The following is a 21,411-nucleotide window of genomic DNA, read 5'->3' as shown; positions in this document are numbered from 1 at the left end:
CCTTTCATGCACCCCTCTCCCCCCCTCTGGTCACTTACCCTCCCACTCAATCCTTCCCCCCTCACTCATGCTCCCTCTGTCAGGCTGTCACACCTCCTTCTCCCTTCCCATCCCTGTTACACAAACCATCTCCCTCTTCAATCCCTTCGCTCCTCTGACACTCCCCATCTTCACCCCACCATCCTGCCAGGGTTCTGTCATCTTCCTACCAGCAGGTCAGTTTTGGGCCAACCTTGCTGCTGGTCCTCTTCTTGCTGGCAGGGAGTGGGAGCCCTGCCAGCATATATTCATGCACCATACAGGGCCCAACATTGCCCAGACCACAATGTACATTTTATGTAGACAAGTGGGCTGGGAGCAAGCTGACTGGCCAGGTTTGGCCTGCAGGCTGTATTTTGCCCATCTCTGCATTAAGGGGACAGCTTTCAAGTGTGCACAGAGTTGTAAAGTCTTTGGGTACATTTTTACCCACAGATTTCCAAAGTTTCAAAGGGAAGACAATTTCCTTTGAAAAAATGGAGCTCTAAATAGTATGCATAGACTTGCACCTACTATTTGTGCAATGGGGGGGGGGGGGGCAGTTTCCAGAAAACATATGCACATACTTCAAATACAGAAAATGCCCATAAGCTCTACCTCCTCCCCAGCCCTGCCTCTGCATACGAGTTGCACATGTAGTAATACCATGTGCATAACCCCTCACAGAGATTGGCTACCTAAGACACCATTTCTCCACAGGAATTCATGCATGGAAATGGCTTTGAAAGCTTGTAAAATAAAGTGTTAATGTGATATGTTTGTTTCAAGGTCTCAAAAGTAATGCAGAGTCACCAAGATGTGTATGTGCTAAATAGCATATGTTGTGAATACAGGCAGGAATATTGCTGCAGGCAAGGGAGGATGACCCATGCCATTGGACATCTGGCCAGTGTCCATGACTGAGACTTGCCTATGCCTAGATTAACATCTGCCTTCTCTTGGCAGACACACACACTTGTTTGTGCAGCACTATAAAGATCAGGGATTCCCTGGGACCCACAGAAGCCTCACCTGTGGGTGGATGCACAGTGCAGGGACTTTCCTGATCGTGAGACTCCTGGCAAAAGCTATCCCAGGGCTTCCCATCTAAAGAGAAGCCTGGATGTAGGTATAAGGATTGCTGATGTATTCTTAATCTAGTTATTGTGTAACAAATCTCCTTGGAAATTGGATATTTAAACATATAGCACTGCTGCATGATTTAAATATAGCAATACATTTGGCGCTGTGAGCAGGCTAGATCTTTAAATATGTCACTGTTTAAGAGGCATAGTTCAAAACAATCAGGCTGTGATGTAGTACCTTATGTTAAGGGCACAGAGTGGCCAAAATGTTTCGGATTATGTGAAAACTGGGAATCCTGTTTAAAGGATTCAGAACCAGTGGTGAGGTGTATGCAAAAAGTGGTAGCGGAAAGAGGAGAAAGGAAACTGCTTATCAAAAAATACATCAGAATAGGAATCAGAAATTGGAATGGCAAATTTGTGATTTATGGAGTCAAAATGTTATGTTGCAGTGTCAGAATAAGTTACTTGCCGACAGACAGTTGAGGGAAAGGGCAGCTGCCAAGAACTGTTTGGAATCAGATCTATTGCCCTTGTAGTGAAGGACTGCTGTCTGCCCAATTCCTGGAGCAGGGAATGGCTTCAAATCCAGGAATTACATCCCAGTCCCAATTTATACTTGTAGTAGGCTTGCACAATTGTCTAGGGATTCAGAATTGGGTCATGAGGGAACACAAGAACTCTATTGGGGATATTGACAAATTTGTTTGCTGCAGCAGAAATTACTAGTGTTAAAGTTTTAAAACTTGAAGCCACGGTGTTAAGGAATTAAACTATTTATTTATTTATATGTCTTTTATATACCGAAGTATTGGTAGAGGCCTCCACTCCGGTTTACATTTATAACAACGCATACATTGAAAAATCAGGTGAACAGTTTAAACAGAGTGTTATAATGAATATATATAGGCAAGTTCAAGGTCTAAATATTTCAGAATTGTTAAAAAACAGATAACTTTATCATATTTATAATTACATCAGTAGATAGACAGGGAGAAGTAATAGCTCATGGGAGCAATACTGACGGAGGGTTAGAGATATATCATCAAGAGGAATGAAGGTTAAGATGCTCGGGAAGAGAGATGATTGGATAAGTAAGGGGTGGGTTTGGAGGAGGAGAAAGAGAAAAGAGGAAAAAGAGGGGAAAGTGGGAAATAGGGCAAGTGGAGGAGGGGGGGGGGGGGATGTATGAGATTCATAGACATTGGTTTAACCTATTCTGTCTTTGTAAACTTGCTTGAAGAGCCAAGTTTTGAGTAGTTTTTTGAACATTTTGGTATTGTTTAGTAGTCTGAAACTGGAAGGAAGAGTGTTCCAGAGGATAGGTCCAGCAATTGAAAAGGATCTTTTTCTGGTGGTGGTTAATTTGGCTGAGGTGAGTGGAGGGATTTCTAGACGTGCTTTATTGGTAGATCTCATGTTGCGTTGAATTTGTATAAGGGAGTTGAGGCAATTGTGGTGGATAGAGTTGTGAATCATTGAAAGAGTTTTGTATTCGATTCTTTTTGCTATGGGAAGCCAGTGAAGTTTTTAGCACGGGTGAAATATGTTCAGATCTTTTGAGTCCAGTGAGAATTCGTGCAGTGGCGTTTTGAAGAATTTGAAGGGGGTGTAGAGTAGATTTCGGAAGACCAATCATGAGGGCGTTGCAATAGTCAATGCTTGAAAAGATCAGGGATTGGAGGATGGTTCTGAAGTCTGGTTGGTTTAGCAGGGGTTTTAGGTGTTTGAGGATTGATAGTTTGTGAAAGCCTTCTTTAGTTTTATGGAGATGTGTTTAAGGTTAAGTTGGGGGTCTATCCAGATTCCTAGGTCTTTGATGTGTTCTTTTAGATTGATGGGAGTGTTGTTGATGATAATGGGGTGGTTTAGATGATCGCCAGAGATGCTTTTTTCAATCAGCATACATTCAGTTTTGTCAGTGTTGATGCAGAGTTTTAGTTGGTTTAATAGAAGTTTGATTTTGTTTATGATTGTGGAAGCGGTTTTAAGAGTATTCTCTATGGAGTTTGATACTGGAATGATTAGCTGGATGTCGTCAGCGTAGAGGAAGTAGGTAATGGAGAGGCTTGATAGAAGTTGGCAGAGAGGTAAAAGGTAGATGTTGGAGAATGGCCGACAGCGATGAACCTTGAGGCACTCCAGTTTCAAGTGGGATGGCTTGTGATGTGTGGTTTAGATTTACTTTGTATGATCTATTGTGGAGAAAGGATGTGAACCAGTCTAGAGTTTTATTTGATAGGCCAATTTCAGATAGTCTGGAGATTAGTGTACTGTGATCAACTGTGTCGAAAGCAGCTGATAGGTCAAGAAGAATGATGTAGCGTTGTCCATGATCAAAACCTCTTAGGATAGTATTTGAAAGGTTGATAAGAAGAGTTTCTGTACTGTGATTTTTTCTGAAACCATGTTGAGTTGGGTATAAGATGTTGTTGGTATCTAGATGATCAATTAGTTTGAGTGCGGCTTTCTCTATTAGTTTTGCGAGGAATGAAAGGTTTGAGATTGGTCGATAGTTGCTTAGATTGTAGGGGTCAAGATTCTTTTTTTTTTTTTTTTAAGATGGGTTTTATAGTGGTGATTTTTAGGTTGACAGGGAGCTCTCCTTCAAGAGATTTATTAATAATAGTAGAGATGATTGGAGCAATGTTGTGTGAGATTTCTTTTAGAGCAAGTGTTGGTATTGTATCAAGTTCGTGTCTGGCTGGGTTAAGTGAATTGATGAGTTTCTCAGTTTCAATGGTTGTTATTGGGTCAAAGTGTGTCCAGGGTGAGATGTCTGGTCGATTTAGGTTTACATTGGATTTTGTGGTCATGGTTATTTTTTCTGAAATTTTTTTGGAAATTTTGTTGACTGTTTTTGAAGAAGTTTGCGAGATCTTGGCTTAGGTTTTTTTGTGGAAGTTTGGCGTTGAGGTTGTTTACAATATTGAAGAGGGTTTTTGGATTATTTGAAGAATTAAGTATTTTTTTGCTGTAGTATTCCTTTTTTGCTTTGTTTATCAGATTTTTATAGTAGGTAAGGTAGGTTCTATATCTTTCAAGTGTAAGTTGACATTTGTTTTTCCTCCAGTCCTTTTCTTTTCGTCTGAGAATGGATTTGGTCTCCTTTAGTTGAGGATTGAACCATGGGTTGTTGGTTTGTTTTTGTGATTTGATTAGTTTGGTTCTTTCAGGGTTTATACTGTTAGCTGCTTCAGTTGTTATATGATGCCAAGATTGAGTTGCACTGTTTATGTTGGAGAGGTCGATTTTTAAAAGTAGTTTGAGTTCTTGTTGGAGTAAATCTGGAATGAAGGGTGGTCGGTATTTAAAGGAGTGAGTGTTGTTAACTTTTGTCTTGTTGACTGTTGGTATGAGTCGTACATTGAATGAGAAAGTGGTCTGACCATGGGACTTGAGAATAGGAAATGGATGGATTTGAGAAAAAGTTATTACTGGTGAAGATCAGGTCAAGGGTATGACCGGCTTTGTGTGTTGAGTTGTTGACGAGTTGTGTGAATTGGAGAGTGGAAAGTACATCTAGCAGGGTTTGGCAAGCTTGGGAGGGAGGTGTAGAGTCAATGTGGAGGTTAAAGTCTCCCAGGATGATTGTAGGTTTTTTGTTGTTGATTTTTAAAAGGAGGAATTCAATGAGCGGTGATATGTCCTTGTCGAGAAGTTTAGGGGGGCAGTAAACTAGGTATATCTGAAGGTTATCTGAGTCGAAGAGGGCTAGTTCAAATTGGTGGGGGAGGGAGATGGGAATTAGTTTCATGTTGAAGTGTTTTTTATGATCAATAGCAGACCTCCTCCTAGTCGGGAGGAGGTCTGCTTTGAACTGAGAATAGATCATAATTGTTGTTATTTAGTTGGTTCAATAGTACGTGGTCAGTGGTTTTGAACCATGTTTCTGTTACAGCAATGAAAGCTGGGTTTTGGTCCTGGAGGATGTCTGATAAGAGTATGAGTTTCTTGGAGAGGGCTTGTGCGTTTATGAGAAGGAATGTTAAGTAGAACAGGTTTTTGGTGGTTTCAAATAGTGGAATGTTTATTAGGTGTCGATGCTTTTGTTTTGGTGAAATTGAAGGTGAGAGGATCATATTGAAGTGTTGTTGGGTGATTGTGAGGGGGGAAAAGTTATGGTGGAGGTGTTTGCCGGGTTGGGATGGTTGATGGGAGAGGTGAAGGGTTATGAAGGTGATTTCTATTTTGAAGAAAGTCAGTTGGATTTGTGTGTTTTTTGTTTTTTTTTGTTTTGTTTTTTTAAATGGAGCGGATGAGAGAGAGGCTCACCTATGAGGTGGGATTATAGTCGTGCGAAAGTGTTTTATCCAGGTGAGTGCTAGAGGGAGGTCAAATAGTTCCCAGTCATATGGTGCAGCTGATGCTAGGTGGAGGTCAGATGGTTTCTTTGGTGGAGCTCTATGAGCTCACTGGGGAAGGGAGACTGTTCCGATGTCAGCACTGGTGAGGATGGCTGCTTGTTGATTTGAACGGCAGAGGAGGCTCAAAACTGTTGGGTAGAGCTGAAGGATCTATTAGGGCCTCTCGGGGCTGCACGAAGGGGCGCACAAAGGGGCAAGCCCCTTTGTCACGCTCCTTTGGTGCGCGGCGCCGGAAGGTGAAGTTTAAAAGTCCGTCTCCAATTTGGATTGGCTGTTCGCGGTGGTGGGCGTGTCTGGAAAGCAGTAGAGAGAAAGGAGGGAGAGTGGGGGATACAGGAAAATGTTTGATAGGCAAATATATGGAGGAGAAAACTTCTTTAAATGAATTGATCTTTCAGTTTAAGAGTTACAAACAGGCTGATGGGGAATTAAAGATATTTGCAGAAAATGAACTTGATTTTAACAAGAATATTTAATTTTGTTTGCACTGAAGTAAAATCTCTTGTCAGAACAGGGAATGTATACGTCTTAATGACTAGCATTGAATTTGTACAAAAACTAATAAGGTTTGGTTTCTATAAGTGCTGGGTAAATATTTGTATGAAAGTGGTCAGCATTGCTCTATGATTCAACTTTTTTTTGAATCTACATCAGGCAGATGTGAGTTTGTCCAATAGTGAAGATCCTGCTACAAGAACGGAGAGACAAGATTAAAAGAAAATTCTGGTCCTGAATCAGCAGACCAGAACACCTATCACGTGACGGTGTTCATAAGTTTATACATAATGAAATATTATACACTGTTATTGAAAGGACCTGATTGCAAAATGAGTTAACATGCAGTTACTTTGAGTGCCTTACTCTGAATAAATTGTGTTTGTAGTTTATACAGAGATCTGATATAAAAGATGAGAAGCTTCCTCCTTATCTTAACATTTTTATATACCGGTATTCGTGGGAACATCTGTTTACATATAACAGAACGAAAGTACATTGAACAGGGAGAATGAAACTTGGAAGGGGAGGAGCAGAGCTTAACACAGAAGCGCTGCATATATTATTTACAAGCAGAAGCAGATGTTTTTGGTGGCAAGGGGGGTAGGGGTGAAGGATAGGAGCAGGGAGGAAGGTAGTGGAGAAGGCAGAAAGATCAGTGCTGATGATTGTGGTGGGTGCAGAGTGAGCCTGACATTGAATACTCAATGAAAGGTGGCCTATGTACTCTAACAAATGGGTGGTCCCTAAACATCAGAAAAGGCTAACCATGTGTACAACTACCTGAATGGATGACAAGATACTGTAGACACTCTTGGCAGATTAAAGATATGCTTTGCTATTTTAAATTGGCCAGTTTCTAGGTCAATTAAACTCCAGGTGTACTTAGATAGGGTTTAGTTAATTGATGAAGTCATACGACCAATTACACAGAGAAAGCAATAGACTAATATACTGTGCTTTTCCTCTTTAAGGTACTTTGTACATTGCAGACAGACATTGTTAGATCTGCTTGTCTAATCAGAATGGAATCACAAGCCCTGATGAAGTAGAAATACAAAAGACCTTCTATTCTGCAGATTGTTTCATCTCTATTTTCTTGGACACCTTTATGAACCTTCTATACAAAATGCTTCATTTGATTGCTTTAAAATTTTGGTATTGGCTTTTAATATTTTTAAATTACATCTCATATTTGGTACACTAATTTCTGTCAACATGATATAAATTTAAGTTTTACCTTTTTGACTGAACCAAAAATGTATGCTTGTTTGCACATTTCCCTTCTTAGAGGTTATTTCCAGACTTGCAATGATAAATGCACTTTTGTAGTCCTATGATCATTTATTTTTCCTAATACATGTTAAAAGGAAAACCTGATTCTGTTAGAAGTAGCTTGCTATCTATACAGGCCACAGTGCAAGGTCACACATACAAAGTAGAAACATGACTTAAGGAGAGTGAGTGAGAGTGAGGCCATGGTGTGTTCTCTCTCAAGTATGGGTACACTGAGAAAATGGACCCACCGATGTAATTGCATAAGGACAAGATAACATGGTATTGATAATAGAATCAGGACAAGAAGAGTGGAAATATGATTTCTAGTAGTTTGACTTATACCCTGGAGGGTTGTAATCTGTATATGAATAACCAATATGTCTGTAGTGCCTATGGTTTTATATATGATCCTTGCTTGTGATAGCACTAAATATTTGCCCATGCACTATAATTCCCTGGGATATTTGCTAGTTTGAAGTTATAGGGCCTCAGATAGTATGTATGATTACCAATAAGATTGGAAACCCAGATGATATTTCATTACCCTTCAGTGGGGGTCTATAATCACTAAATTTGAGAGACAATGATACATAATTTGTTGGCTCCTATTGAAAAACATTTCTGGCAAGTCACCTGGCAATATCTATCATGGATAGATACTCATAGCCTCCCTCTGGATATTCTGTATCACTTAATGAATACTACCTTGGTGCTGCATGCATCATGTTGGTTTAATAAATCTGTTTTAGAACATGAAATGCAGGTAATTGTGACAAAAGGGCAACTGTTAAAGTTAGCAACTAACACAGAATCTGATAAAACCCATAGTTAATTTTTATTGGAATGTTATTTATATTGTTGCATGAAACAATTGTATGATTCTTGCATAGATAATGCTTTGAAAATTAAACTAATATTACCAAGAGATTACTTTGGAACATTGAAACATCAAGGGGGTCAAATGTAAGAAAGAGTGTTAATATACTATGATGTTTCAAGGTCAAATAATGTCACCCTCAAAGTAATGCAAAGTCACTCAGTTGTACATGCTAATAGCACATGTTTATACAGGTGGGAATGTTGCCACAGGCAAGGGAGGATGACCCATGCCATTGGATGTCTGGCCAACATCCTGTGACTGATAATCTAGTCTGGGCAAGTCTCAATCTTCTCTTGGCACACTCACTTGTTTGTGCAGCACTATAAAGCTCTGGGATTCCATGGGACCCACAGAAGCCTCACCCGTGGGTGGATGCACCGCACAGGGACTTTCCTGATGAGACTCCTGGCAAAAGCTGTCCCAGGGCTTCCCATCTAAAATGAAGCCTGGATGTAGGTTTAAAGATTGGTGATGTATCCTTCTTAATCATTGTTCTATTTGTTACACAATAATGACTGTTGGAAATCAATAACTTAATATTTAAACATATAGGACTGCTGCATGATTTAAAAAAATAGCAATACAAAGCTGTTCTCCCTAATTAGTAAATAATCAGTAGAGAGTCATTTTCTGTTCTTTCCCTTAATTCTGAATCTTTAACAGAGGCAGACTACGATCTAACTCAGTGGTTCTCAACCCTGTCCTGGGGACCCCCCCCAGCCAGTCAAGTTTTCAGGATATCCACAATGAATATGCATGAGAGAAAATCTGCATGCGCATGCAGATTCTCTCATGCATATTCATTGTGGATATCCTGAAAACTTGACTGGCTGGGGGGGGTCCCCAGGACAGGGTTGAGAACCACTGATCTAACTGGAGGGCTGCTGTAATGGAAATCCATTTCTAAATTTGTGGATCCAGAGAGGGCAGATTACTGCACAGACATAGTAAGAAGCCTAGGGCCCCAAAAAGATGTGGAATCAGCAGCAGTGGTGTAGCCACAGGTGGGCAGCTGCCCACCCAATTTGGATCCAGAGCACTGGACCTACAAGGCTGTCACAGGATCCTATCTCCGTGTGGCGAAGAGGAGGATCCAGGGCCAGCATGCCATTCAGTGCATTTTCATGGACCACACGGGGGAAGTGATCCTGCAGCTATATGGCCCTCCAATCTTCCTATTTTTTTTGGGGGGGGGGGAGGAGCAGAAACGCCCCACACAGCTTCTGCTTTCTCCCCCTCCTGCCAAGCAGGAAGATCAGTAGGCAGGAGAGGCCAACTGATCTTCCTGCTTGGGAGGGGGGAGGAAGTAAAAGCTGTGCATGGGCGAGAATGGGTGCCTGGATGTGTGTACATAAGAATGGGAGCCTGGGGAGGGGTGAGTGTGAGAGCTTGTATGGGTGTCTGCAGAGAATGTGACCTTGTGTGTGGCAGGGGAGAGCATGAGAGAGAAAGTGTGTATGTGTGTAGAAGGGAAAAAGACAGTAGTAGAAGACTGAAAAGGAATTAGGAAATTAGCAACAAGGGGAAAAAAAAAATAGGAAGAGACCAGGACCAACTGATTAGAAAAATACAAATCTCAGACAAAAGTAAAAATTGAGATGTTAGATATGCCATCTTTGGGAATGTGCATTTCTTATATTTTGCTCTTCAGTATTCTACTGTTCAGATACTTAGAAACAAACATGCAGATAAAACCAAAATAGCCTGAGAAACTAAATTTGTGGTCTCTTATTTCTATATTAGGTAGAAATTGGTCTCTGTGTGTGACTGAAATGCAGTATTTCTGCTAGCGTGTAGTTTCTCTATAGTAGTAGTCCAGCTTGTTCTTATTCCCTTAGGTGATGCATTAATGTTCTAGGGCCTGGTGTAGTATTTGCATTGCTGCTTTTTCATAAGGTTGCTGTTATTTGAATCCTGAGAGTCAGTGCTATGACTGTATGGCAAGGTTCTAGATGCCTCTTTGCAAGAGTTTGTGTTATTTCACAAAATAGCAGTGGAGGGTAATGTTTTGCTGAGGTGGCCCCAGAATTTGAAATTCTCTTCATGTTAGTTATAATGTGAAATGCCCTAGCTTTGTGCTGCACCTGTTCTGATAGTTGTATTTATGAAGATTTCTGGGTTTCTGCAAAGATTGTTCATGAAGGCGTACATTGATTTGTTTTATTACATGATTGATCTGATTTTCTACACTTGTGCATTTATAAATTGTAATAAATATAAATTCTGATTAATAAGGAAATTTTAATGCTGGTAAGTGCTTGAAATAGAGATAAAATGTTTTAAAGTTTCACGCATGATGCATAATGGCTGTTGCAGCAAATGACTTAGAAAGCCATTCTAGGGTGCAGTATATGGCATTTATCAATAAGAAAACTAGTAGGTCTCAGAACTGCATGCCTACAGCCCACCCATAAAAAAACAATTCTGGATATGCCACTGGTCAGACCTGCCAAGTCTTCCACATGTGAGATACTCTGAAACTAGACTTCCCAGGGCATGCAACTGCCAAGGGGAAAGGGTGCCTCCTATCTGCCCAGCCTGAAGCACAGTGTCCCATCAGATCCACTCCCTTTAAGGCCCAATCAGGCTGATGCAATATAGTGTGCTTGGCTAAGCACACTGCTTTACATGCACTAGGCACATGTCGAAAACCCCTCATGCAATAAGGGGGATTGGTGTGTCCAAAAACACATCCAAACGAGTGTGCTGCTAATAGTGCTCACCACATTTAGATTCATGTTGATGAAACTATTAGCTATTACCCCCTGCTCCAAAAGTGTGCCCAACATGCACATTTTTTAGTGTCAAAAAAACTAACATCTGCCCTGGAGCAGGCGTCAATTCTTGGAGCCTATAAAGTTAACAGAAAAAGCAGAAAATACTGCTTTTGTTAATTTTTGGAGAATGGTAAACACAAAATAAAATGTTGCCAGTCAGGTTAGGAACATGGATGCTCATAAAATTGAGCATCCATTTTCCTAACCTACACTGGCAGCCACTTCTCCTTGGTACCTGATGCAGAGGCGGCGCTAGGGATGCACAATTTCCCATAGCACCTTTTTACCACGACAGCCCATTTAAATATTAAAATCACACACCCGGGAGAGGTGGATTGGTGTGTGTTAGAGCGGGCGCTCAATCACGAGTGCCTGTGTGCCCGGTCAATGTGCATGGATATTGCATCAGCCTGAATAGCTTGCAGGCTAGCAGCATTTGAAGCACTGTAAATTGGAATCAAATGTGCAGGTGGGGGACAGTAAAGAGGAGTGCCCGACTGGGGACTGCTACCCAGGGTCAGCAGCATTTGTAAGAAAGGCTAAAGAGGTCAGGTCTGTTCAGCTTGAAGAGATGGCTGAGGTGGGATATGATGGAGGTCTAACACGAGTGTAGTAGAATAAGTAAATGTAAATCTATTTATAATTGCGATTGAGAAGGTACAGAGGAGGGCAACCAAAATGATAAAGGAACGGAACAGCTCCCCTATGAGGAAAGGCTAAAGAGGTTAGGACTTTTCAGCTTGGAGAAGAGACGGCTGAGGGGGGATATGATAGAGGTCTAGAATGGGTAAGAAAATGCCATACTGGGTCAGACCAAGGGTCCATCAAGCCCAGCATCCTGTTTCCAACAGTGGCCAATCCAGGCCATAAGAACCTGCCAAGTACCCAAAAAACTAAATCTATTCCATGTTAGAAAATAGCCACTGCTATTACTAGCAAAGGTAAGTCAACTTAATTAATAGCAGGTAATGGACTTCTCCTCCAAGAACTTATCTAATCCTTTTTTAAACCAACTTCACTAACCACATCTTCTGGCAACAGATTCCAGAGTTTAATTGTGCGTTGAGTAAAAAAGAATTCTCCGATTAGTTTTAAATGTGCCTCATGCTAACTTCATGGAGTGCCCCCTAGTTTTTCTATTGTCTGAAAGAGTAAATAACTGATTCACATCTACCTGTTCTAGACCACTCATGATGAATCTTTTTTTACTCTGAAATGCACAGGCAGAGCAGCTTGATCTAGTTTTCTTTGAATAAAAACCATAAGAGAAAGTGTGTTTCTGATTACAACTACTAATCGCTAAATAAGCAAAACAAAATCAGTTGCTCTGTGGATGAAAATAAATCCAGGGTCCTTATAGACCAGGAATCCTCTAATCATAGCTTGTGAACAGTCAAAGAGGTGACAGAGGTAGAAAAAAAAGCAGCCAACTTTGAAACAGTATTTGAACTTCAGTGGCAAGTTTGCAGTCTAAGGTGAAGTCAAGACTACAGACTTGGTAGCTGTAGGGTATCTAAGATTAATCTATAGTGGACATGAGAGTCAATTTTTCTAATCATACTACTTCTATTGGGAGGTTAAGCTTTAGTTTGAGGTATAACCAGCTTGCAATTCTCTTAAGGCGGTTTAGGTTTATGATAGTTTGGTCAGAGTTGATGCCTAGGGAGCACAGTAGTTAGTCATTGGCATAGGCATGGGTAGGAGCTAACTTATGACTATTGCCATTGTGACTACTCCAGACATGTACCCATTATGAATGTAAGACAGTAAATGTATGTTAGAAGCTGCCAGAGCCAGGCTAATTGGTTCATATTTTACTAAATGCTTGAGTACCCTGATCTCCACCTCACCACTAATTCCCCCCATGCACTGCCTGACCATCTCTACCCCCCCCCCCCCCAACGCACTAGTAACCATGTGCCCCCCCTCCCCAACAGATGGCCTGTTTCTCTCCCCATGCAGGAGGCAGGCACTGTGATTAAAAATAGTGTACAGTTCTCTCCAGTTTATTCCTCCCCAGCACAACACTGAAATCTGGAGAAGTACAGCCTCTCCATTTTCCACCACCAGTTGGATGTCTGTGGTAGTCAAATTGGGCTGCTGGGCAGGAGGCAGCATGAAAGGGAAGTCTGTGGATTAAGGACACTGTCCTTGGCATGGGTGTTTCTGATCCAGAGATTTACAGGACCAGTATTGAGAATCTCTGCACAAATCACTTAAAACAAGAAACAAACTGTTGATTGCTTACTTAAGTTCAAAAGCAACTGCCACAAAAAACATCTCATGATTGCAAATATTTTTGAAGTCATAGTATGCAAGATTAGATATGCTGCCAAAAGTCCACAATTCGCGAGACCACTGCTGAAAGCCAGGCAAGGCATCTGAGCTTGAGACTGTTACATACCTACATAGTATTGATAGGAGAAAGATCAAATGGTCCATCCAGTCTGCCTAGCAAGTTTTGCTGGGAACTGCTTTGTGCAGGTTATTCCCAATCCTTATATAGCAATATTTTTACTGTGTAGCGAGCCTTCTTGAAAATTCAGGCTATGCTGCTTTGTTTTTGACCTTGAACTAGTTATGATCTTTGCTGCAAAAAAATCACTGTAAGTGAGATGGCTCTATTGTAAGATTTAACTATTCAAATCTTTCATATGGCAGTGTCTTCAATTATTGCAAGCTTTTACCATAAGCTTTCATTGCAGCAAATCTGTAATTGATTTTACTTAAGCCCTTACATTCTGGATGGGAAAACTTCACACGGTTCCGAACTTCCTTTCATTTAACAGAACACAGCTCTGTATGTCCTGCGACGGGTACTTTATTCCTGACATTTGCTGTGGTGAAAGCTTGCAATAATTGAAGACATTGCCATATGAAAGATTTTCATCCAATTGCAGATAACAAAATTGGTGGCTGTGTGAAAGAAAAAAAAACCAGTAGAGACATAAGACCTTTAATTGGCAATACAGCTGCATTATAAGCAGTAATCAATAGAAAATGACTTCAAGTATTTTTATAAAAAAATAGAGGGTAAAAGACCAGTGATTGTAACAATTTGGTTTACAAGAAGTTTGAGACATTCTGATCTCTTGCCAATTCTGAGGTCTTCTCTACCATATAAAAATTTTTCCAAATTTATGATAATGAATAAAGTTTTTGTAGTCAAATCTTACAATACAGCAATCTCACTTATGATTAGATTCTTTGCTGCAAAAAAATCACTAACTAGTTTAATATCAATTGCATACTAGTTATTCCCAAATTTTATCAATTGTTTTTGACCTTGGCCATAAAGCAGTCCTGTGCTTTTTCCCCTTACAGTATATCTGCATGCCAGTACCCCATACTGTAAGAGTTGGCACCCATGGTGGTTGTCTGAATCCAATTACTCTTCCCCTCCATGGTCAAAGCAGAGTGATGTTGCAATTATGTCAAAAAGCATTAAGGCTTAATATTATGCATAGGGACTACTACCCTTAAATAAAAGGGTAGTGACTGCAATTGAGCAGGTTTCCCCATAAACTCTTCATTTGCATCCTCCAGCTTTTAAAGGATGCTGTGTTTATCCCATGTCTTTGAAGTCACTGTTTGTGTTGACCACCTCCTCTGGAAGGGCATTATAGGTATCAACCACCCTTTCCATGTAGAAATATTTCCTTATGTTGGTTCTCAGTCATCCCTCCTGGAGTTTCATTTCATGATCCCTAGTTCTAGTATTTCCTTTCAAACAGTAATGGCTTGAAGTTCATACATCTTCAAGACCTTTCAGGTAGCTGAAGGTCTGTATCATCTCCCTTGTATCTCCTCTCTGCCAGAGTATATATACAGATCCTTCAGCCTCTCCTAAGATCTTCTGATGCAGACCCCATACTATTTTGCTTGCCCTTCTCTGGACCACCTCCATCCTTTTTGAAATACAGGCTCCAGTACTAACAGTACTCTAGGTGAGACTTCATTAAGGAAGTGACAAGGGTACATATTTCTGTTTATTGTTGCACCAGAGGTAGTTCCTTGGATGGAGGTGGGGTTGACTACCCACAGGGCAAGCCTTATAGGTCCCCACCATCAGTAAGCGGAGCTGGCTGATGCTTTGCCAATACCAGCCCTCTGGTACTAGTGCTGGCTGGTCTTAGGTGGGCCTCAGTCCTAGGTCTTCCCAGAGGAGATGAGAATGAGCCAGGGGCCAGTGACAGATTGGAAGACAAGTCCAGGAGACGTGGGTGCCAAAGGAAATGCTGAGCAGACAGGGGGTTCCTGAATAAAAACAGGCTGGAGCCTGAAAGGCCAAGTTGAGAGTAGATTCAGCAGAGGTGTGGTAGAGCAGACTGGGATCAGAGCAGGTGGCAGGCAAGGAGATGTGGCAAAATGGCCACAGGTCAAACTGGAGTCAAGCCAGGTATCAAAAGTGTAGACAAACAAGGAAGATGCAGCACAAGTGTGGAAACCTGTTGCCAAGGCAGGACAGCACTGGCTGTGCCTGGCCTTGTATACAAGGACTACAGGGTGGTTTCCCGCTGTGGCCCCTTTATCGGTAGCCCAGTTGAGTAGGTGTGGTGCGAGATGGCGGGATCTCCCCACAGACTATGTAGGGAGGCCCATTGTGGAGCTGGGAGCGGGCAGAGCACAAAGGCAGCTACCCACAGCTGCAAGAGGTGGAACCAGGCACTGGAGCAGGCAAACAGGGGTAAGTGGGCCCAACCGTGGGCCTGCGGTAGCTGGCACATGCAACAGCTATTCCTCTTTATGCAGCCCAGCATTCTAGCTTTAAGCTGTCACTTTGTCACATTGCTTTGCCACCTTCAGATCAGACCCCCCTCCCAGTCTGTGCACATTAGCCTTTCACTGCCCAAAGCTTTTGGATTACTGTATCCCAAGATGCAGAACTGCACCTGTCATTGAATCACATCTGTGAAATTGTTAACCAGTCTTCAAGCTTTAAATCTTTTCATTCTACGTCTTCGTGTCCACTGTTCAAGTCTTCATATTTTGAAATAAACTACCTTCTATCTCTTCTTCCACAGTGTTTCTCACACAGATATTGAACAAAATTGATGCCCACACAAGTTCCTCAGTTTGTCAGATGCATCTCACATGGAAGTCCATCACCTGTCTGGCACTTGGACTGCTCTATTTGTGCCAGTTTCACCTCCACAGCCAACCTGGTGTCCCAGTAACAGTGCTTGTGCTCACATCCTTTGCAATACTCTCCCAGATCTTCCTCTTGGTGGGTATCCTCTCACTGAAAAGCAGTGTGCTTTTTGCAGACTTGCTGCATTGGAAGTCCTGTTGCTGCTGGTTCCTGCCTGATCCTCACTTATGGCAGGTTGGAGTGGGTCCCTACCCTTCTTGACCATTATACCCTTTCAGCTCCCATCCTCACTCTTGTTCTGGCACATTAACCCACCTGCACCCTCACACTGCTCTCTTCCCTTTCAGGCAGCTGAAGCAAACAGACACAGCAATTACAAACAAGCAGAGGCACACCAGAAGTCTAGTCAGACAAAAAGATGGGATAAAACAGCAACTCCTAACCCCCTACACAAGCTGGAAGGGAGAAGTGTCCCATATTAATGCAGGGTTTTCACCTTGTTACCTCCCTCATGCATTGGGCATCCTAACTTGACACACAATCTTGTATGCAAGGCCATTTTGCCAAGTGAAATCTAAAGGAATGCTCTCTGAAACTGGCAACTACAGCCATTTGAGATGCACAGCACCAAAGTGCATATTGTTCTGCTGTAGTTGCCTTCTCTGGAGAGCTTACCCTTGGTTTTCATTTGCAAGACCCTTTGGACAAGGCATGCCATGTGAGGTTAGCACTGGGCATAATCTCGCATGCAAGGCCATTTTGGTCACACTCCTTCCAACTTCAAGCACTTTCCTGCATTAGTGAAGAATTCAGTTTCACTCATGCTTTATCATGTTTTCTTTTAACACATTTAACTCCCTTTTGATTTGCATCCCATATTTTAACATGGGTGCTAAGTTAAAACCCGTGCTAAAGTCTCATTTTAGTGTGAGTTATTACAGTGACCCCATTATTTGCTTGAAAAGGTGAACAGTTTATGTTGTACTTTAGATAAGGATTTGATATAATACTTGCTCAAGTGACAATGCATTCATTGTGACAAGATGTCAATGGTACAGTTTTTCCACTGGAAGAACATGAATCTGTTCTAAAGCTATAGTTGAAACTTAGTGTCAGTTCTTCACAGATATATGCCTTGCTCTTTGCAATGCTAAAATTACAACGTAAGTGAATTTAAGTTGCATAAACAAGCAAAAGGACTGCAGTGAAAGTAGTTTCCAGAACCAACCTCTTAAAAAAAAAAAAAAAAGGCTGGAAGAACCCTAATCTTACATACTTGGCAAAAGAGGGGGAGGGGGAAGGTATGTCCTGAGTTGCTGAAAAGCAAGCAAGCTGCAAGAGCAGCAACTGCCCATGCCCCTGTTTTGAAGTTTCAGCCCTGCAGGAAGCAATTCCACTTGGAGACAGTAGGATTATATTTGCAAATATGCACATGACAAACTGAACAGAGCCAAGAAACTGAGCTCAGCAACATAATAGGATTGGAAGTTTGTCTAATTCTAGTAGTGTTGTACGTTGCATTTTAGGAAGTTGTAATTCATGCTAATGTGAAAGTTAGTATTTCTTACCTGATTGCATCAATAAAGACGCATGTTACAATTCCTTTACTGTGCTGAATTGTTTATAGTTAAGAGCTCTAGTCATTGCATGCTCTGAAGTAGCAAACACAGGAGGAGATGTATTGATGTGCTCTCCTGTTCAAAAAAAAAAGGTCAGAAGTATGCAGCCAAAACTCCATCTTGAAGAACTCTGGTAAACTGAGGAGGTTGCTGTCATCTGCCACCCCTAGGGATAGTCTTTGTCCCAAGCCCTTTTGAATGCTATCACTGTTCTTGTCTTAACCACCTGTACCGAGAGGGCATTCCATGATGAGGTGATAGAGACAACAGCAGTATAGGACCTGAAAGAAAATGAAGTGTCTTGGAAAGATTGATATGTTACAAGGTGGCCACTGGATATTTATCCATGCAGCACAGAGAACAGACTTGAGGGGCCCACTGTATTTTTCTGCCATCTATTAGGTTACATTTAACCTATACAATAAGTACTAGTTAAAAGATAAGAAAAATATTAGTACCAAGTCTGTGAGCTAATAACACCTATGAAAGCAGAAAAAGAATCTGATGGTAGATGAGGGCCATTTAGCTTAACCTCTCATGTCTGCTACAATACCATACACTCCACTTGATCTGTTTTCCCCTCCACCTCTATAACTCAAAATGCTCTAAACATCTCTCCACCATCAGCCCTGGGAGACCATAACATGCATCTACCACCCTCTGTGTGAAAAATGTTTTCTAATGCTATACCTGCCTACTTTGAAAGAACATACAACAGGAAATAAGGATCAAGGCCAGTTTAGTTTACCCAGCTTAACTTCTTACTGTAGTAAAATGTCATGTACAAGCAGAATGAGTTTCATACCCTGACCTGGGGGACCCCCAGCCAGCCAAGTTTTCAGGATAGCCACAGTGAATATGCATGCCCTGCTTCTGTTATATACAGAGTCTCATGCATATTAATTGTGGGTATCCTAAAAACTGGACATTTACCCCCGTATCAATTTGATCACCTCTCACTGGACTGTCTCCACCCAAGTATCTTTTTTTAATGTATGGCCTCTAGAACTGGATACTATTTTAGGTAACATCTTACCAATAGACTATACAGACACTTTTCCTTTTTACTATTATTTATTTCTCTCCCTATGTATGCTAGCATCTTCCTGGCTTGAGAATCCATTACTGATCTTACAGAACACAATACATGTTAGTTCATTGTAAAAAAGTTATATATAGCTTGTAGGTCAGTCTGTCTAAACCAAAGAGGCTGAAATAAGGTCAAGATAATGGGCCTAGAGAATGTCTTCCACAGCAGATACCAAACACACAATAAGTACAGCAGCCTATGTGTATTAGAAATCTGATACAATAGCTCAACTCTGGGCTCAAGCCAAACTAGCTTCATAATTTCTGTGATTTTATATAATTGCTTTACAATAGACATGTAACTAACAGACAATATATCTTTGGAAAAAGAGAGAGACTCCCATACCTCCTCAAAAGTTATATTGAGCAGCACAAGAAAAGCATTGTGACCTTTCAGGGACTTTTATAAGTAACTAAAAAGACAGAACATCATTAGATATATACTTCTGGAGCCAGCTTTTTTTTTTTTTCTGGATTTGTACATTTTACTCTATTTACATACTTAACACATCTATGTGAGGTTTGTTGAATATACATTTTATAAAATAATAAAAAGACCATAATAACAATGCATCATTCTAAATGGCATTATTAGAAGTTAAGCAAGCTTATGTTTTTTTATGCTAACCACATTCATTTCTAAGGGGAAGACAGGAGAAAAAAAAAGACATAACTTCTTGCAGACTTACTTACCTCCCTCTGTAGCTAACAGTTTCTACCCAGTCATCTCCTAAGACTCATAAGCTATTGTCTACCTGCCTTCCTTTTATAGGGAACTTCCTGCCCACACTCACCCCCTAACTCTCCCACCTGGTACTGGTGGCCTTCAGCTTCCCCTCCCTGGTCTACGCCCAGAAATAGGCTCACCTGGTACTTAGAGCTGAGAACAAACCCTCTGTTAACCCTTTAGTAGCATAAATTGTTGTTGGTTGTTTTTTTTTTTACAGACTAGGAATAAGGATGAAAAGCCTTCAACATATATTCCACACAGCTACAAAACCTGGTTGGGGTGATGGAGAGAGAGAGAGAGAGTGGTAACTGTATAATCTTTCTCCTTTTGCTCTTGTCCACTCTCTCACTCACACAGTGCCTCCCGCTTACATGCCCCGTCCTGGCTGGCCACCCAGTACTTAAATCCTGACCCAAGATGTTTGTAATAGAGAACAAAAATATCAAGTTGTAGTCTGAAGAGACAATGGATGTAAATGCTACCACAAGAACGGCTCCTAAATGGAGAAAAAGCCAGTTCTGGCTTTGTGACACCTTTCCCCCACCCCTTCTCCTGACACATTCTGTAACCTGCAGTGCTGCTTGCCCATGAAAGCAGACGAGAGACTACAGGTACCACAATGCACTGCAGTTTTAAGTTAAAAAAAAAAAACCAAGGCATCATCGTCCAGCAACGAGGTTACTTGGCAGCTTTGCTGAAGGTTGTTACTCAGTCGTGGGAGGGAGAGTTAAGGTTCGTTCTGGATATCTGACAGTCCCATTCTGATACATTATAGGACCTGAAGGACTGACTTTAATGGGTTGAATGAGAGATTTTTCCCTTAATTTGGTAAGGGGACTAGGAGCCACACTGGTCAGAAGCAGAAAGGGGGAATATCAACAAGTTGCAGGCCGAAAGACAGAGGAGGCTTCAGTGGTTTGTCCTGAGATAGAGGAGAAATAATGGGGATGGAGCCTGGAGGATTAAAGAATATAGAGAGAGAGACCCGGTTGGGGGGCAGGAAGGATAGAGAGAAACAGAGCTGGTTGTGGGAGACAGAGAGAAAGCTGGGGATTTTACTGAGGGATTTAGAGAGTTTGGGATGTAGCAAAGGGCTGAGAGAGAAAGAATTGGAGGGGTGTTGAGCATGGGGGCAGAGACAGAGAAAGCTGGGGTAGGGGGTAAGGTTGTTGCAAAGGGAGAAGACCGAGGAAGAGAGAGATTGGGAAGAAAGATATATGATAGGTGTTGACCCTAGGGGAAGGAGAAAGCAAGCTTGGAGAAAACTGTAGGAAGAGGTCAAACCTAGGGTGGAGGGAGAGGGCACTGGCCTTTAAGATGGGGGAATTATGCCTAAAAATATTAATATTATATGTCTAATATTCTGTCTTTTCTGACACTTCAAAATGGATTATATTCAGGTAATACAGGTATTTTTCTCTCTCTAGAGGGTTTACAATTTAAAAATGTTATTTACTAAAGGTTTTCTCCTCTTTTGTATCTTAGTAAAAAGGGGCAAGGGAGCGTGATGTGACTTATCAGATGTCACAAGCGGTGTCGTCAGGACTTGAATCCTGGGCTTTCTGGTTTACAGCCTGCTGCACTGTGCCAGTATTGCATTCTACATTTACTCAACAACAATGATTATTTTGTACTATTTGCAGGATTTTAAAAGTGTGCAGAATTATTAATTTTCCTTATATAGAAGTTCCTACAACAGTAACAGTACTGAAATAAAAAAGAGAGGCAAGGGAGGAAGAAGATTAAAAGGAACAAGTGTATATGGTTGGGGTGATGGAGAGAGTGCTACTGTATAATCTTTCTCCTCTTGCTCTTGTACACTCTCCCACTCACACAGTGCCTCCCGCTTTCCTGGCTGGCCACCCAATCCTATTCACATAGTACTACCATTTCCTCTTCCAGTCATAGCACATTCTGGGCATCTCTTTGGTTGGGGAGAGGCCCAATAACTCCCCTGGGTCACCATCCTTACACATTCCTT

General features: G+C 41.4%; 1 protein-coding gene across 4 annotated transcripts in view; it reads right to left on the bottom strand.

Moving 5' to 3' along the window:
- The window catches only part of LOC115087675, a 149,493-nt gene extending 129,975 nt beyond the window's left edge, over positions 1-19,518 (bottom strand). For 2 of the 4 annotated variants that reach the window (XM_029595130.1, XM_029595133.1), the window contains exon 1: positions 19,394-19,518. The gene's annotated coding sequence lies outside the window, so the exon portion shown is untranslated. Of the gene's footprint in view, positions 1-17,560; positions 17,687-19,385 lie in introns of all 4 variants that reach the window. The other 2 variants (XM_029595131.1, XM_029595132.1) reach the window with 2 other exon arrangements.
- Positions 19,519-21,411: the final 1,893 nt, after the last annotated feature.

This window comes from Rhinatrema bivittatum, chromosome 3, assembly GCF_901001135.1.
Source record: "Rhinatrema bivittatum chromosome 3, aRhiBiv1.1, whole genome shotgun sequence".
NCBI classification, from domain to species: domain Eukaryota; kingdom Metazoa; phylum Chordata; class Amphibia; order Gymnophiona; family Rhinatrematidae; genus Rhinatrema; species Rhinatrema bivittatum.
Note: the sequence above shows the minus strand (reverse complement) of the source record. Positions and strands in the feature narration are given on the sequence as shown.